We start from the raw sequence: 17,879 nt of genomic DNA on the forward strand, positions 1-17,879 counted from the left end.
TGACACAGTTACAATTAGGATTCCTCATATTACTCCTGCGGCTGGAGGGCAAGGCCCTGTAAGTGAATGAGCAGACATTGAGGCAGTCGGGTGCGTGAGTAGGGTTCTGTGGTACAAGGAGAGGGAGAGAGAGAACCTTTTCCAGGTAGTACACTGCCCCCCCAAATTATCCTCAGGTAGATAGCAGAGTGAGCAGTGGAGGTGAGGGGAAACCTGCAGTCAAGGGGAAGAAAAGGGGGTTTGCTTGGGGGGAGTTGAAGAAAATGTTTCCATATGTGCACCAGATCCCTAGTAAAAGAGGGGCTTTGTGCTCAGTGTAGCACGTGTGAGGGTCCAGAAACAGACCCTGCCTTTTCTCCACAAACCACCCCCTACCATGGTTCTTTCACGGTAGCCCAGGGTAATATTAGATAACTGTGTGAGGGTCGGATGCCCACTCCCGGCATCCGTCCTGCGGCCTGTTTATAACGTGCACTAATTGCCTGTGACTGCAAGGGAGACGGGGGACAGAAACAACCATTTCATTGAGTCAGTGGTCTGGGGAAGTGATGGAGGCAGGGAAGGAGTGAAGGGGGGTGAGGAGGAGCATAGGGCAGGATGATTATGGAAGGGGGWTGAAGCCATCAGGATGCAAGAAGTATTAGGATATTCACAACCCCCCCCATTATCCTGGTGCTAAAGCATTCCCCATGATGGCCCTTTAATTTCTCAGGGAATAATTAGGCCAAGTGTTGCARCTGCTCTGCAAGCGTTTGCGTCAGATAATAACCGAGGAACCTATCTAGCCTTCATTTATGCAGGAATTGATGCAAATGCAGCCTCCCTTCTCCATTGAATTCAAACAATTCGAAGAGAGGCCCAAGCTTAAATTACCTCCAATATAAATTAGTGGGAGAAACAGAGACAGGCTATTCAGGCAGCAAACCACTGTTTCCATTCATAAGTACTGGGACAGGTAGGAAAAGGCTCTCCTCGCAACAGTAACACTGGTGTCAAGGCAGTAGACAACGATAACACGTCGTGTTAAAAGGGAACKTGAAAACAGAACTTGGAGGCATCTTTTTCTACAATTGAGTATGCAGAATGAGTTAATTAACCGTGCGATTACGTTGCCGTGGGTGTTGTGGAACTGACAGAGGAAATGAAGATGGAGAGACTGAGGAGGAGGGGGGGGGAAGTGTAGGAAGAAGAGGTAGTGGGGGGGGGGGTTAAGAATAAGAACGCTTCTTCCACTGTTTTGTTTAATAGATCCCATTAGGCAAGGAGACTTCCTCCTCGTAGGAACTTAAACTATGGTCTGTATAAAATGGGTGGCTTTAGGGCTTAGAAGGCCAGACAGGTATGTAAGTCGCTCTGGATAAGAACGTCTGCTAAATGACTAAAATGTAAAATGGAGTAGATTCATTACAAGTTGCATAACTGCATATGATAAATCATGCTACAGTTCCCATGCTATGTAAGTATGTATATTTTAAGATATGGACCTCAAGTTAAAGAAATGCATAAGATGGAGTAGAAAGGGGTAGAGGGAGACTAAGAGGCAACAATGGAGCGACAGAGAGACGGACACACGCTGTGGAAAGTAAGTGTGGGAGCCAGCCCACATGCATTCAGTGCCTGTTAATATCGTAGCATCGCGCCACGGTTGGACAAGCCTCGTCCCGTTCTGATGCCAGTTGTGGTTGGCACAAGGGGGCATTCCTGCCACGCTGCCGTTCCTATCCGACTCAGGTGTTTCACAGCCCCACTACTGTGTGAGGGAAACAGACCAGACTATTCAGACCCTAGCACCACCGCCCCACCAACCCCCGTGAACACTAGGCCCCCCAAGCCAGACACAAATACTGTATAGTAGGCCAGACAACTGCCTGAAGTGAAAAGACATTAAACACTCTCCCAACACAACCCTCCACTGACAAACTAGACAGGAAACCAAGACGTATAGAGGGTTAGTGACTAACCGTTAGTCCAACATGAAACATGGACTTTTTAAAAAAAGGGACCACTGGTCAATTTCTCAACCTCAGGAGTAACACCCAACCCATGACAAAGAAGTAATATTCTCTTATTCATTTAATCTAACAAAGAGCCAAGTTGCAATGCAATGACTTGCATTTACTGAGGCTCACATAGTGCCTTCGGAAAGTATTCGACCCCTTGATTTTTTCCCACATTYTTACGTTACAGCATTATTTAAATTTGATTACACACAATACCACAATGACAAAGTGAAAACAAGTTCAGATTTTTTTGCAMATGTAAAATACCTTATAGGTATTCAGACCAATTGCTATGAGCCTCGAAATTGAGCTAAAGTGCATCCTGTTTCCATTGATCGTCCTTCAGATGTTTGACAACTTGGAGTCCACCTTAGTTAAATTCAATTGATTGGACAGGATTTGGACAGGATTTGGAAAGGCACACAGTTGACAGTGCATGTCAGATCAAAAACCAAGCCACGAGTTTGAAGGAATTGTCCATAGAGCTCCGAGACAGGATTGTGTCGAGGCACAGATTTCTGCAGCATTGCAGATCCAAGAACACAGTGGCCTCCATCATTCTTAAAATGGAACTGGTTTGGAACTACCAAGACTCTTCCTAGAGCTGGCCGGCTCTTCCTAGAAGGGCCTTGGTCAGGGAGGTGACCATGAACCTGATGGTCACTCTTTTCAGCGGCAGGGACTGGGAGACTAGTCAGGATCGAAGCAAAGATGAACGGTGAAAAGTACAGAGAGATCCTTGATGAAAGCCTGCTCCAGAGTGCTSAGGACCTCAGACTGGGGCGAAGGTTCACCTTCCAAAAGGACAACGACCAAAAGCACACAGCCAAGACAACGCAGGAGTGCCGTCGGGACAAGTCTCTGACTGTCCTTGAGAGGCCCAGCCAGAGCCCGGACTTGAACCTGATCGAACATCTCTGAAGAGACCTAAAACTAGCTGTGCATCGATGCTCCCCATCCAACCTGACAGAGCTTGAGAGGATCTGCAGAGAGGAATGAGAGAAAATCCCCAAATACAGGTGTGCCAAGCTTGTAGRGTCATACCCAAGAAGAAGAGGTTGTAAATCGCTGCCAAAGGTGCTTCAACAAAGTACTGAGTAAAGGGTCTGAATACTTATGTAAATGTGATATTTAAGTTAATAAATTTGCAAYAATTCCACAAAAATAAATAATGTCTTTGTCATTATGGTGTATAGATTGATGAGGGGGGGGGACAACTTAATACATTTTAGAATAAGGCTGTAACATAAGAAAATGTCTGAATACTTCCCAAAGGCACAGTAGGTATTTTTCAAGCCCAAAACTAGTATGTGTTTACCATGCTTCCTTAATCCCCACTGAAATGTCAGTGTCCCTATTCACTGAGATCTCTGAGATTCAAGCAGATCAGCCCGAGTCCTCAAACACACCCGCTGTAACACTTCACTGAGTTAGTGTCCTCTCAAAACCTCTGACTCTTCTGGGGCCCTGATTGGTAGACGGAGATGGAGGCTTAAAATTGAAATGAGGGGAGACAGTGTACGTCCAATATTCTAGCATACAGCACAGTATAAAGTCATGTTTCAGCCAAGCAAAACATTTGTAGGCCTATTTTAAACAATGAAAAAGCTTTGTTTAAGATGTAATTTAAARWATTTTTTTTACATTTGAATATAGTTCCAAAAATAAAAGTGCATTCAGCAACTGCTGCACATTTCTCTCTCCATTCTGCCCACGACATGGGTATGCTATTTTCCCCACTTCATTTCTATTTGGAGTTTCTACAAGACCTGACACAGATCAATGCAAAACACTCACCAGAAAACATTTTTGTATCAGAATCAGTTCTATCCTGGCAGAAATCTGACTTCTCTTCCACGGTTAGACAAAACTTAAATCATTCAAATGTTATTTGTCACATGCTTCATAAACAAACAGTGAAATGCTTACGGGCCCTTCCCAACAATGCAGGGAGACATTTTTTTAAATTGAGTAGCAATAACTTATATACAGGGGGTACCAGTACTGATTCGATGTGCAGGGGTARGAGGTAAAGGAGGCACTTTATATATACAAAAGTATGTGGACACCCCTTCAAATTAGTGGATTCAGCTATGTCAGCCACACCTTTGCTGACGTGTATAAAATTGAGAACACAGCTATGCAATCTCCATTGGCCTTACTGAAAAGCTCAGCGACTTTCAATGTGGCACCGTCACAGGATGCCACCTTTACAACAAGTCGGTTTGTCAAATTTCTGCCCTGCTAAAGCTGCCACGGTCAACTGTAAGTCCTGTTATCGTGAAATGGAAACATCCAGCAGCAACAACGGCTCAGCTGTGAAGTGGTAGGCAACAAACTCACAGAATGGGTCCTCGGTTGCAACACTCACTACAGAGTTCCAAACTGCCTCCGGAAACAACGTCAGCACAAGAACTGTTCGRCGGGAGCTTCACGACATGGGTTTCCATGGCCGWGCAGCCGCACACAAGGCGAAGATCACCATGTGCAATGCCAAGGGTCGGCTGGAGTGGTGTATGGCTCACCGCCATTGGACTTTGGAGCAATCGAAAAACACGCTCTCTGGATTGATATATCGCGCTTCACCTTATGGCAGTCCGATGGACGAATCTGGGATTAGTAAGACAGTTGTTTTGATAAGCCTTCCTTCTGTGTGGGTGCATGTTGATGTCTGTCCATGTACTTTAATGGATGGGCACTATTTGAGGTGTATCCCTTTGGCCCATTCTATAGCACGTGTCTGTTTGTGATCATGCGTGTCCTGTATTGATGTGTGCATAGGTGTCTACACAGCAGCTGCTCACGCCTCTAAGTACCCTCTGCTTGTCCGCCCATGCAGCTAGCCCAGCCCAGCTTCTCACCTTACCCCGCGACTGGCAGGAACCCTTGTCAACCACGACATCTGGCCCGGTAGAGCAAGCAAACCCCACGCCATCCAGGGGAGAATGGAGTGGTTTCTGCACCCAACACCTACTGCCCAGCGCTTGATTTCCATTCATCACACACACACACACACACACACCTCTGCCCCATTGCCAAAAAGCCCCTTACCTGCCTTGTCAGCAGTCTGTGCACTACTCTGGGACATGGCCAAGATGAGAAGACCTTAGCCCAGCCAGTCACGTCCTGTTATTCTTGGACGCCAGACATGTTTTTCATCCACTCCATCCAAAACATACAGGTAGCCGGACGAGCATGTGTCATCAAAATAGGACAAAAATATAAAAAAACACACATATGTGCCAAAAGAGGCTTGAATTCAACTCAAAAACAAACCAAAAGTGACTGTGCTAAACATAGCTCACTGAAAAGCTGAAATTGAAAAACTTGTGTATTAAAAGCTTGCCGAATTTTACCATAATGCAGTCCTTCAAATGCACACTGTGTTGCACTCGGGCCTGTGACTTTCCTACTAATTCATCCATTGTTGACTCAAACACGGTGAGCTCTGGTTTCAATGCTGGCCTCTTGATGCGTGTAAAAGTACATGCATTGCACATTTACACAAATTCCTTCAACAGCATTACATTTCCAAATCCCTCAAAACACCTACTCCCAAAGGGTTGGTCTGATTAAAAATGTGATAACCCGCACCAATCCTTTCATCCATAAGGCCCTAACTACTGGCAAAGAAATCCCAGCGAACAGGTGAGGTGCGATTACATTGCCAGATATTGAGTTTAATCAAACGGTTTATCACATCTATCAAGCACTAACGACCTGGAATGGACAAAGGTATGCCAAGTACCCAATCAAATTGGTCTATTAAACTGTAATATAAAATCATGTGAGGCTTTGAAATATAAGCATTTTCCAATTGGCACTTGAAATTACCTCCAATYAATGACCTAYTTGTCAACAGTGACACTCGAATCACAAAAAGATTATGACCACTTCCTTCCGTTTGAATATTCAAGGGGGGTGTCGATGTAACTCAAAACAATCTTTTACAGCAAACAATGAAGGAAAGCTAACTAATTAGATACATGGGGGCCAACATATCATTTTTGTTGAAGGAGAAAATGAAAAAGATGGACAGAATTAAGATGACAAACTAGTCTCAGTCAAAGTGAGAAATACAGCATGTCCTCATATCAGCCAATATGCTAGAAGTAACTTGAAGAGAGCAGAGTTGGACAGACTTTCACTTTCTCTTGAGCTATTTTTATAGCCTACCTTTTAGGAGTCAGACGATTTTCCAAATGGAGAAATATGGGTGATCAATATTTTTCTCTGGCAATGTAGTAAACTATAGTCTAATCTATTTAAGTAGTACATTTCCTTGGAAAGATATCCGCCCCGTGCTTCTCCGCCCAGTCGTAGACTATAGCCTACTCTATTTATGAGACCACACGCGCACCCGATCTCGCAGGRATGGCTACTGAACTTGAAGCAGAAAAAAAATGACAGAGACTTGCATAGGCCTATAGGATATCGCCTAACTTTAAGGAGGACAACTTGCAGGCAGAGACAAACTGGGTAATCAAAACACTTGCTCACCATAGCGTAACCTGTGTGCGTTGTGCCTTTTCAATCATGATTAAAAAAAATTGATTGCACTTCGACTCACGTTGGTTGAGCGCCCTCCACTTCTTTCCATTATCAATATACATTTACAGACACTGTAGTAAAACTACAGTCRAAATRATTAAACGTAATGTCATATTCAAATTAACTGCCACGTGATTCTCCACCCATGGAGGCAGCCTACTCTATTTGCAATGAAACTACACACAGGCACACTTGAGCTAGGAACTAGGCCGAGAGACTGAAAAACAGCTTCCATCAAAACCATCAGACTGCTAAACAGCAGTCACTAACTCAGAGGATGCTGCCTACATTGAGAGCCAATCACTGGCCACTTTAATAAATAGATCACTAGTCACTTTACACAATGCACTCCAAATAATGCCACTTTAATAATGTTTACATATCTTACATTACTCATATCACATGTATATACTGTATTTTATACCATCTATTGCACTGTCGCTCATCCATATAATTACATGTACATATTCTCATTCACCRCTTTAGATTTGTGTGTATTCGGTAMTTGTTGGGGAATGTTTAGATATTACTGCACTGTCGGAACTAGACGAGCAAGCATTTCGCCACACTCGCATTAAACATCTGCTAACCATGTGTATGTGACAAATAAAATGTGATGCTACTGAAGTTGAAGCAGCGAAATCTGTGTGTGTGAATAATGCGGGCGGAAAAAAATGTGCTTTTAAAAACAATAGGTAGGCTAACGCATACAAAAGCAGAAAGAGGATCATCTGTGGGACAACAAAAATATTTCTCAAAGACGTCTGACCACCTGCCCCAACATAATGAAAAATGCTGACTGCGCCGTAATGATCTCGGTTGGGACCTGCAGTTCCCGCAGGCATCCCGCGGGAATGCAGCCCTCTTGTGTACTGACTGTGCACTACACTCATTTCTTAGCAGTATCAGATGGRGACAGGGGTCCCAGCAGATTCAGACAGCCAGGGAAGACCAGTCTACAGAGCTCAGGTGAATTTAGAAGTATATTAACAATATCAGTGAACGATACAAAGTTCCATCTTGAAATGGGTAGACCTACAGTAGCTACAGGACAGCATGTTAAGCGTAAAGTTGGTCTGGGATCTGGGAACGGGCATTTCAATTATTGAACCATATATTATACAAGAATAGAATCAATAATATATAAATGAACATCATTCCAGAGGCGGGACCAAGTCATTGTTTACAAGTCACAAGTCTTAGCACTTAAGTACCAAGTCAAGTATCAAGTCCTAATGTGCTCTTCACCAAATGTAATACCATATTTCATATTTTTAACAAGAGTAATAGTTAGTATATTACATTTAGGCAAATCATGAATGCTTTTAATAATATATTTGTGTGTTACTTGCCAAATAAACGTTATATTTCCATGGAAATACATGGGTAGCCATGAGAAAGACCCCCCCCAATAGTGATCGACTATCGAGGATCGCAGTCYGGCGATGTAGGCTTGTACAAAAATCACCCAACACACACTCACACTCACTATCTCTGTGTGGTTACAGTAGGCTAACGTATGTCAATGGTTTTAGGAACAGCAGTAATYTCAGGCAGGCTTTTAGGCTACCAACTGCCTAGCCAGTTGTAGCTCAACCTTGGGTGCAATGATCACGTTCCCGCACTGACTGTGTGGAGGCTCATTGATTTAATGTTACGTTAGCCTACATGCTACACTATTAACGTTATAAATTATATAGCTGTCGGGCTATATTAGCCACGARTTACCGTTCTTTGTGCAGCTTCAAATGTCGAACAAAGTTGGAAATTGTTGCGCCGCCGTCTAATTGTCTTCCCGCATGTTTCGCAAGTCGCAATCCGTTTTTTTGTTGATACAGCGTCGTCTTTATATCCGAAAATAACAATTTGTTGTATCATCTATCCAAGGGCTCCATCTGAATTTACTCGCCGACATTCCTCTGCACTGCCACGCACAACTTTTTCGGCTGCTGTCCGATTCAAACTGTAATCCGTTAAATGAAGAGTTGATGCGCTGCACACTTTTTTTTTAATAGCATCATTTTTTAATATTTGGGCTTGGGGAGGGTATCAAGTCAGTTCGAGTCATAAGGCTCAAGTCCAAGTCATCATATTTGTGACTTGAGTCCAAGTKATGTGACTCGAGTCCAGACCTCTGCATCATTCCCATTATGGAAATTCTTTATCATGCCTCATTTTAGGAGGATCAGATGGTAACAGTAGTCTCAGCAGGGACAGGCAGCCAGGGAAGGCCAGTCTGATGGAGCTCACGTGGATTTTTGCAGATACAACTCTTTGTTCTCTCTGTGCAGCAAACACCGGACAAGCCAGTTGCTATTTTAAGGKAGTCTGACAAACCTCCAAAGATGATTTACAAACTGTATTAAGTGTTGATAGAGGCTTTTCCCAATGACACAAAACATGTAAAAAAATATATAAAAAAATTGAAGATCTGGTAGAAGCTATTGATGATAAATGGATACAGATATGTTCGAATGCCCYGTCATGTTCATATCCTCTCAGACACATTACTGCAGTTTAAGACCATCCATAGAATGTGCTATATGCCAGTGAAACAATTACATACACTCAGKAATGTTATTCCTCTGCTGGAGGTGTAAAACACAGAAGGGGACATACAGTGCATTCGGAAAGTATTCAGACCCCTTGACTTTTTCTACTTTGTTACGTTACGGACACTATAAAAGCTCCAACCAAGTTTATTCACTCAAATGCTCGAACAGCTCAACAGACAAAAATATATTTCCACCAGTGGTAGTATATATACACTCCAATGTGTGTGGAGTCTCCTCTCTAAACATAACTTCCTGTCTAGCAATACAGATGTAAAGCAATAAGGGCAATAAACTGTTCCTTCTCCCTTAATGTGACCTGGCCTGAACCCCTTCCTCACTAAACCACATCTCTCCATCCTTATCAGTGTCTGACACATGTGATTACACTTACTTTACACATTGCATTCCAAGCTTAATTGCCTCCACCATATACCTTCCTCCTACAGAACCATTAACCTCTGGTGTAGACCCTAGACTATTGCACTCAATATTTCAATAGGATACCTGATAACAATATTTAAAGCTTAGCCAGATCTGACTTATTCTAAAATTGATTAAATAAATAAAAAATCCTTAGCAATCTACACACAAATCCCCAAAATAACAAAGCAAAAACATGTTTAGAAATTAGCAAATTTCTTAAAAAAGAAATGCCTTATTTACATAAGTATTCAGACCCTTTGCTATGAGACTCAAAATTGCACTCAGGTGCATCCTATTTCCATTGTTCATCCTTGAGATAATTCTACAACTTAATTGGAGTCCACCTGTGGTAAATTCAATTGATTGGACATTATTTGGAAAGGCACACACCGGTCTATATAAAAGGTCCCACAGTTGACAGTTCATGTCAGAGCAAAAATCAAGCCATGAGGTCGAAGGAATTGTCCGTAGAGCGCAGAGACAAGATTGTGTCGAGGCAGAGATCTAGGGAGGAGTACCACAACATTTCAGCAGCATTGCAGGTCCCCAAGAAAACAGTGGCCTCCATCATTCTTAAATGGAAGAAGTTTGGAACCACCAACAGTCTTCCTAGAGCTGGCTACCTGGCCAAACTGAGCAATCGGGGAGAAGGGCCTTGGTCAGGGAGGTGACCAAGAACCCGATGGTCACTGACAGAGCTCATCTGTGGACATGGTTCTCCTTCTYGAAGGTTCTCCCATCTCTGCAGCACTCCACCAATCAGGCCTTTATGAAAAAGAGTGGCTAGACGGAAGAAAACACTCCTCAGTAAAATGGCACATAACCCGCTTGGAGTTTGCCAAAAGGCATCTAAAAGACTCTCAGACCATGAGAAACAAGATTCTCTGGTCTGATGAAACCAAGAGTCTGAATGCCAAGAGTCACGTCTGGAGGAAACCTGGCACCATCCCTACAGTGAAACATGGTGGCATAATCATGATGGGGGGATGTTTTTCAGCGGCAGGGGCTGGGACTTTGTCAGGATCGAGGCAAAGATGAATGGAGCAGAGAGAGATCCTTAATAAAAATCTGCTCCAGAGAGCTCAGGACCTCAGACTGGGGCAAAGGTTCACCTTCCAAAAGGACAACGACCCTAAGCACACAGCCAAAAAACARAGGAGTGGCTTCGGGACAAGTCTGAGTGTCCTTGAGTGGCCCAGCCAGAGCCCGGACTTGAACCTGATCAAACATCTCTGGAGAGAGCTGAAAATAGCTGTATAGTGACGCTCCCCATCCAACCTGACAGTGCTTGAAAAGGATCTACAGAGAAGAATGGGGGAAACTCTCCACATACAGGCGTGCCAAGCTTGTAGCGTCATACCCAAGAAGACCAAAGGGGCTTCAACAAAATACTGAGTAAAGGGTCTGAATACTTGCAAACACTTGCTTTGTCATTATGGGATATTGTGTGTAAATTGACAAGGGGAAAAAATATTTCATACATTTTAAAAGGCTGTAAACTAACAATTTGTTGAAAAAGTCAAGGTGTCTGAATACTTTCCTAAGGCTTATGTTATGTTTTTGTGAAGGCTGGCTGAATTCTGGCAAAGACCATATACTTTTATCTCAGTAGGTCTACAGATTCTTCAGTCTCCCTGTTTTTGTTTGCTTCGAAATGTTGATACTGGAGACTTATCTGAAGAGACTGTAACCAAGCATTTATAGCGGGTAAGAAATGCATTGCCATTATTTGTAATTTTGGTTATCCTCTCAAACTGTAAAAGTATGCATCACTAGGTTTGATTTATTACAAGATTAAGGGTATACTGGGCAATTTTCATACGGTCTGGATGCCTTATATGGAACAAAGTACGACTAAAGGAACCTGTATTAAAAACATGCCCATTTAGGCAATCCCTAGCTGCTGGGCTGCTCAGTCCTGGGCCTGGGGGTTTGCCGTCCTGTGGGTTGTCACTCAGGCCTTGAGCTAACACCCGAAACCAATAATATTTCACTAAGATTCTAAAGCTGAGTGGGGTGTGTTGGGTTGGGACGCTGCAGAGCCGTGGACCCCTATGGGACAGGACGGGGTGACCTAGCTATATTATGTGTAAGTAAAAAGAGCTCTACAGTACTATTAGGCCTCTGAGTTTAATTATATGGAGGATTTGCGGTTTGTGTTTTGTGTTTTAATGTATATTTTCACTGTAGGTTTTTTTGGGGTTCCCAAACCTTTCCCTATGTGAATACAACTGTTTTAAGGTGGAAACTGGAAAGGAGATTGTGTTGGGAGAGAGTTGAGTTTTGAATAGACTGGGGGGGGGGGGTGCAGGATGCTCAGGCTGGCTGGGCGGTCTGGCTGAAATTTGATAGAGGATGTCTTGATAAAGAGAAAAATACAAAGACTTGATTGTCAAGAGTTGTTCATTTGTTAGGCTATTGGTTACAGGTGCAACACAATATTATTGAATTACCTTTGARCTAGTTCAGTCTTATCACTTAAACATATTCAATAATGACATGTTACCTAGCTTGATGACTGTAGGCATTTTCCTTACTTTTTGTTCTAAATAGAGACGGCATATTAGATGGTGGCAAAATGCAGGAAATGAGCTTAGGTAACGTAAACGTGTTTATAGTAAGACATCACATTGCACCCATTTAAACATTATGGGGAGGTTTTCCTGGACTAAAAAGCAAGAGGACTGGAAAATCTCCAGCCCAAATTAATTCTAGTTCACGAAACCATTCCTTAACCCTACATTTGACATTAGCCTAATATATAAAGCTACTCAGTAGTTGACAGCTTTTGAAGCTATACATGGTTTATCTTCCTATTATAAACAATGGAGTAACGCAACCTTATATTTTAGGTTATGACAGGGTAAGATAGGTGCGCTATGCTCTTGAGACATTAAGTTACAGTATTTAAAGAGTCAATATAGTAAGTCTCATGAGCTTAGTTCAATTGCCTTAATAACAAACTTGTATGCCATCTGTAAATAGGAATACAATTGTTAAATTACGAGCCTTGTTGGTTAAGCCACAGATAAAGTCAGCAACCTTCCCTCTAGCCATGATTGGCTGAGACGAGTGGGCTGGACATGCTGAGAGAGGAGTTCGGATTGGTCTGCCATATAGGCGGCTTCTGTCCATTTGAGTTGGTCTGTCTGTTGGTAATCCTGTCGAACGCAGCTTTTTTGGAAATGTATTGTGTAGTGGATCTGCATAAGTGTTGATCTCCACTTTCTGGAGGATCAAGTTTTGAAATCAGTGGAATTAGAGTATGATTGCTAAAGAGATGGACATGTCTCCGGATTACATCTTCAAACTAAGGCCAAGCATGGAATCCGTGACAGGGAGACGAGTCCAACATGCATGATGATGTATACAGGTAAGATACTGTAGCTAGCTAATGCTAGACTTTCAGATATTACATGTTTCTAATTTTGACAAAGTGGTTTCATTTCAAGCTAAAGTGTACTTTAGCGAGCTAGCTAACGTTAACTGGCTGGCTCCCTAGCTGATATTATTCATATCCCAGAGCCATTTGTATTTCTAGTTAGAGGCTAATGTTAGCTAGCTAACATTGAACCTGGTTAGTTAGCTTCCAGAATATTAATGCAGGGTAGTAACGACATAATGTGGCACTGTGTTCATTGTTGTTTAACTAGCTATTGTTAGCTGGCTGGCTCTTTAGCAAACGTTACGTGTGTGATCTTACACGTTTACCTAGCTAGGTTCATTGTTTACCTAGCTAGCTACACGTCTTAAGCTAAAGTGTACAACACCCATTGAATATGGCCGGTGTCAGTAAACATCTGCAAAAAAAGCGTAATGAAATTGTTGCCAGCWGAGCTGGTTAGGCTGTTTTCATGTTATCCAGAGGTAACAAATCATCAGCCAGAGCGCCAGGTGTGCGCTCAATGCTCCGAGAGCAAAACTAGATGGATGGGGCTAAAGCTTAACGAGGGTGTGAACGATGCTGAATGGGTGTAGACAGAGCTCTTCTCTAGATTCCAAAACATTCAAAGGACATTTTCTCAAAAGTGAGTTTACAAGTTGATCAACTTTCAAAGCAGAATTACTTTCCCATTATTCCTCAAAAATGCAGTGCATGATATACCATTTTGTAGCTCTGAGCTTCTACTTTTATCCAATGTAAAAAAAAAAACACAATTCCACATTTAACTACATAAGACCGAATCCAGGTGGTGAGTCACATATATCAAGATTAGGACCATTGAACAGCTTCCCAGATTGCATGCGTCTTACCTGAATACATGTTTTTACATTACCAAGTACTTTAATGGGGTAAACCTACTCTAAGAGTATGTATTAGGCTCTTAGAAGGTTTGGATCATAAAATCAACCCATCCAATGTGAGTACATCTGTTGTTGAAGTACAGTAGATCAATAAAAGCTACAATACTCTAGCAGTAGTGAAGATAGATGCTTAAAAGCCTTGTCAGGGCATAGGTCAAATCAGCTTTTGAATTTTGGATATTTTTCAGCTTCAGACAAAAGCTAATATTTAACTTAAAATGTATACTGAGCCAAAATACAAAGCAACATGTCAAGTGTTGGTTTCATGAGCTGAAATAAAAGATCCCATAAATTTGCCATAGGCACAAAAAGCTTATTTCTTTCAAATTGTTGCACAAATTTGTTTACATCCCTGTTACACGCTGACCAGACCGGACACGTCGCAAAATAAATTTAGAAATCCATGTTATTCAATTATTGCACCCACACTGCTCGCACGCGCCAACAAGCGCCTGCAATGCCAAGGGCTAAAATATAACTCCTTTCTATTTCTGACGCAGATCGCACTGAAAGTCCTGCCTRTCCCATCTCCTCAGTGGTTTATAYAAGCAGGTACCCACYTGCCATCTCCTCATTGGTTATACCCACGTGGGTGATTGAAAGACTAAATGTTTTGCCGATTGTCATYGTAAAAGTGTAGATGCCAATCACCATATAAGTTCAAAGATGAAAAAGCCTGGAAGGAGGAGAGATGACTAGAAACGATTCGGTTGGCCGTTTTATGTGTGGATTAATTGTCGMAGTAGAAGAGCTTGTGCATTTCAGGTAAAATAACYACTCAATGTTTATATCACAGGACAAATTAGCTAGCAACAGCAAGCTAGCTAAATAGGACAAATTAYCTAGCAAGTGCAAGCTAACTAGCTAAATTGCAGTACATGTTTAATGCTTTTCGACCTGTCCCCAAATTAATGTAATTGGTTCAGAGTTTGTTTTGATATTTTAACCTGCGTGTTGTGATCTCGTTTGGTGTAGGGAGACAAAATACATTTATGCACGATAGCGCACGRGCMCAGCCGGTTTGGGTTCCGTGTTAGTGAGCATTTCTCCTTTGCCAAGACAATCCATCTACCTGCTAGGTGTGGCATATCAAGAAGCTGATTAAACAGCATGATCATTACACAGGTGAACCGTGTGCTGGGGCCAATAAAAGGCCACTAAACTGTGCAGCTGTCACAACACAACGCCACAGATGTTTCAAGTTGAGGAAGTGTGTAATTGCCATYCTGACTYCAGGAATGTTCACCAGAGCAGTTGCCAGAGAATTGAATGTTAATTTCTCTACCATAAGCCYCTGCAAGCACAGAGTTTTATTCTTTACAAGGGAGACATATTTTGACAAATTGGTTGTGTAAAACACCCGAAATGTTTCACAAGCCAAATTGTACAGCAAGATTTAAGAAAAGCCATGGATAGACTGKTGACCAGATTACGATACTGTATTTTCCACTCTGTCTTGTTGACAGAAATGTTGAGGTCAGACAGTGCCCTCCATCTGTAGCGACGGGAATGACAAAAGTCATCACAGTTTAGCCTACTGAACATACACAGCAAATATAATTGTAGTCAAAAACAGAAAACATACGCCGATTAAATCAAACTGGCCTGCACAAGCACAATGTATAGTAGCCCAACAATGGACATTAACATATAAAGCATGATATGTCATTTTTAGCAAAAATTSTTCCAAAACCATTTGCTAAACCATCCCAGCTGACGCACATAACGCTATGCATGTTCGTGAGCAAAACAGTATTACGCATCTAACGATTTACCTTCCAGCTGGTGTTCCCATACAGTATTTTGGTAGGTAATGGTGGTGCTTTTCGATTKGGCTAAATACATAGCCTACGAATTGCCCTTTGGTGTGCGTTTCCGTGAAACAAATGTGTTGTACTGCTCCACAGAAAGCAATGAACTCTCATCATATTCATTTTATTGGCCAAATTTGCATATCTAGGTTTCATAGTAGCCATCATGAGTGGAAGGAAGTATTTCATAGATTAGAGACCCGAAACCGCATAGGCTATAGCCACATACAATTAAATTACGCAACTTACATTTGGATACACGCACAAAACATTATTCTACAAAGTATCAGTGCCATGACACATGTCCAATAGACTACCACAATTTTACTAAATAGCGAAGTGGAGGATGTGGTTTTACCTTTCTTCTGGCACTGGCCATTGAATCTATGAAAACCAAACGAGGGGAGCGCTCCAAATTAGCCTAACCATTATCAGCAAATATAACATACATTTGTGACTTACCGACTGGTTTCATTTCAGGGAAACGTGTCGTTCGATAATAATCCCTTGAYGTTGTAACCATCAAAAGACACAACCACACAAGACAGGTTAAAGCCAATAAAGAACGATGCCTACTTCGTAGGTTTAAGTCGCCTGCCTCGCTCTCCCGCAGACTTGTTCATTCGCCCGCTACACTCACAGCGAATGTGACCGGTTTGTGTAAACGAGCAGAGAAGTAGAAATCAGTCGAAACACGACCATCACCCCTCCTACTCATACCCTCTTAAAGGTACCGCTCTTGTATACTATTATTACACAGCTGATGCCCTGTAAACAGTGTTACACACACACAGTGTTACCGCGTGTGTGTGTGTGGTAGTAGCCAAACGTAGTTGGGTTGGGCTGCATATAACTGATAACAGTTTGTTGATAGTTGTTCAAATGTCCATCTATTATGTATTGATAAAGTGTAACATTTTGTCTATCCCTGTCCATATGTTGGTGTGACCTGCAGTTACAGTTACATTCAAATATCATCCTGTGGTCGTTGAAAAGGCTGTGATTAAATTATAGGCCCACATGCATTCACCAAGCAGTCACCAATTATTGTCCGTTTTTGTTTGTCAACAGTTCAAKTAAAGTCAACTATTTCCGGATTGGCTGCATACCGCGCAAAGGAAGACATAGTGTGTGTTTTTTCATGCAGTCATCTCTGTTAAAAACCATGTGGCAAAATCTCTATGTGGCCACGGTCTTCAGTTGCCATACTGTACATTACAGGGCATTGCAGAGCTACAGTGAATAAGGATTGGTTAAACACGAATAAGACATGGTACCAGGCCCAGGCTGCTGCTTAGCAACATCCTAAGAATATAATCCTCTGAAATATGAAGAAACGCTATGACCACTGAGTTTTGATCTTCTCGCGGCCCATAATCCCTCATTAATTGTGAATTCTGTGCGCACGTTGACCCAGCTCCCCTAACATACATTTTCATCTTGAAATTGAAATTATAWTATTCTCTTCGATAGAGAGACTAGCTGGGTATGGGGTGGGGGAGGTGGTGGTGGGAGGGGTAAAGGAATGTGTGCAATATAGGGAACTTATTTATTTGATTGGGACAATGTCTATTCAATAATGGGAATTGGAAGAATTTACAGTGGATAGGGATGAGTGGAATGAAAGGTTTTGCAAACTCATGAGCTGAGTGGCAAAAAAAAAAATGAATGGACACATTTTCTTTACATGATTCTGTGGTGAAAATAGGTATGTTTTAACTATGATGTCATCTGGACAAGACAACGACCTAGGAGGTGACTCACTACTGACAGAGATACTGTAGCCTATATATTGACAAGATGGTCTTGTCTCCACCCTGACTAAGGGATGAGGAGGCAGGCGGTCTGCTTATTAGTCTGCTTATATTAGTCTGCTTATCGGTCTGCTTATTGTGGASACGTTCTGATGGGCGTGGACCCTCTTGTTTCTCCTCTTCTTCTCTGATACTGATAAAGATGGGAGAGAGCAAAGCCATATACAGTATATAGAGAGTTAGGGCAATAACAAGCCGCTGCCATGTTAGTGCCCATATAGAACTTTATTGTTGAAATGTTGGTGATGTAACAATACAAGAGCGCCTCCAACAGTTTCCTATGAAATGACCCACTGTAAACAAGCAAAATAGAGCAGCATATTTAACAGTCGTTTTTATTGATTAGCATTCGGGAAAATGTGTATCCAAGTCTTTACTGTGTTGTAGTGTCAACATATTGCATATCTGCTTATACTGGAG

General features: G+C 42.2%; 1 protein-coding gene across 2 annotated transcripts in view; it reads right to left on the reverse strand.

Annotated features, from left to right (window-relative positions):
* Nucleotides 1-16,310, reverse strand: part of daam2 (dishevelled associated activator of morphogenesis 2) — a 245,644-nt gene extending 229,334 nt beyond the window's left edge. The window contains exon 1 of one of the 2 annotated variants that reach the window (XM_023995098.2): nucleotides 16,108-16,310. The gene's annotated coding sequence lies outside the window, so the exon portion shown is untranslated. The remainder of the gene's footprint in view (nucleotides 1-16,107) is intronic. The other variant, XM_023995099.2, reaches the window with a different exon arrangement.
* Nucleotides 16,311-17,879: the final 1,569 nt, after the last annotated feature.

This window comes from Salvelinus sp. IW2-2015, linkage group LG10, assembly GCF_002910315.2.
Source record: "Salvelinus sp. IW2-2015 linkage group LG10, ASM291031v2, whole genome shotgun sequence".
NCBI lineage: Eukaryota > Metazoa > Chordata > Actinopteri > Salmoniformes > Salmonidae > Salvelinus > Salvelinus sp. IW2-2015.